Raw genomic sequence first — 1,594 nt, forward strand, 5'->3', positions numbered from 1 at the left:
GTCAGTCACACAGAGTCAGACACAGTGAAAAAGAGAGACAAAACATCTACAAACACACAAAGTCAGACAATGAAACACGCAAACACCCAATCAGACACACAGGCATACTGAGAGAGAGACAAAAACACCTACAATCACACAGTGTGACAGACAGATACAAAATAACCTGAAATCACACAGATTTGAACATGGAAATATGTAAAGACCCGCTCAGACACACAAGCATAGAGAGATAGAAAGACAAAAAACAGTGTTTTTGTCTCTCTCTCTCTCTTACTATGTCTGTGTGTCTGAGAATGGTGTTTGAATATTTCCGTGTCTGACTCTGTGCGACTGACTCTTAATGATTGTAGGTGTTTTTCTCTCTCTCTCTCAACAAAAACATTTTTAATAACACAGAATTAGACACGGAAAAATGCAATCATCCATTCAGACACAGAGGCTTAGTGAGGAAAAGAGAGAAAAACACCTACAATCAAACAAAGTCAGACACTGAAACTTTCAAAAACACACGCAGGCAAAGTGAGAATAAGAGACAAAAACGCCTACAATCACACAGAGTCAAACACGGAAACATGCAAAAACCCACTCAGACACAGAGGATTAGTGAGAGAGAGAGAGAGAGAGAGAGATAAAAACACCTTCAATCGCACAGAGTCAAACAAGGAAACAAGCAAACACAAGCTCAGAGACACAGGCATAGTGAGAGAGAGAAAGAGAGACATAAACACCTGCAATCCCACAGAGTCCGACACGGAAACAAGTAAACACCCTCTCAGACACAAAGGCATACTGAGAGAGAGAAAAAGAGAGAGATAAAGAAAGAGAGAGAGAGAGAGAGAGAGAGAGAGAGCGAGAGAGAGAGAGAGAGAGAGAGAGAGACACATAGAGAGAGAGAGAGAGAGAGAGAGAGAGAGAGAGAGAGAAACACCAACAAACAAAAAGAGTCAGAGACACAGAGTCGAACACTGAAACGAGCAAACACCCAACACAGACACACACGCAGAGTGAGAGAGAGAGAGACACAACACCGTTTTTTGTCTTTCTCTCTCTCTCTCTCTCTATGCTTGTGTGTCTGAGCGGGTCTTTACATATTTCCCTGTCCAACCCTGTGTGATTTTAGGTTATTTTGTATCTGTCTGTCACAATGTGTGATTGTAAGTGTTTTTGTCTCTCTCAGTATGTGTGTGTGTCTGAACGGGTGTTTGCATGTTTCCTTGTCTGAATCTGTGTGATTGTAAGTGTTTTTGTCTCTCTCAGTATGCCTGTGTGTCTGAGCGGGTGTTTGTATGTTTCCTTGTCTGACTCTGTGTGATTGTAGGTGTTTTTTTATCTCTCTCTATCACTATTCCTGTGTGTCTGAGTGGTTGTTTGCACGTTTTCTTGTTTGACTCTGTGTGATTGTAGGTGTTTTTTGCATCTCTCTCACTACGCCTGTGTGTCTGAACGGGTGTCTGCATGTTTCCGTGTCTGACTTTGTGTGATTGTCAGGTACGAAAACATGCAAACAACTACTCAGACACACAGGCTTAGTGAGAGAGTGAGGAAAACACATATAATCACAAAGAGTCAAGACACGGAAACATGCGAACAC

This window comes from Artemia sp. Qi Xiang Cuo, chromosome 15 (genome assembly GCF_049724085.1).
Source record: "Artemia sp. Qi Xiang Cuo chromosome 15, ASM4972408v1, whole genome shotgun sequence".
Taxonomy (NCBI): Eukaryota; Metazoa; Arthropoda; class Branchiopoda; order Anostraca; family Artemiidae; genus Artemia; species Artemia sp. Qi Xiang Cuo.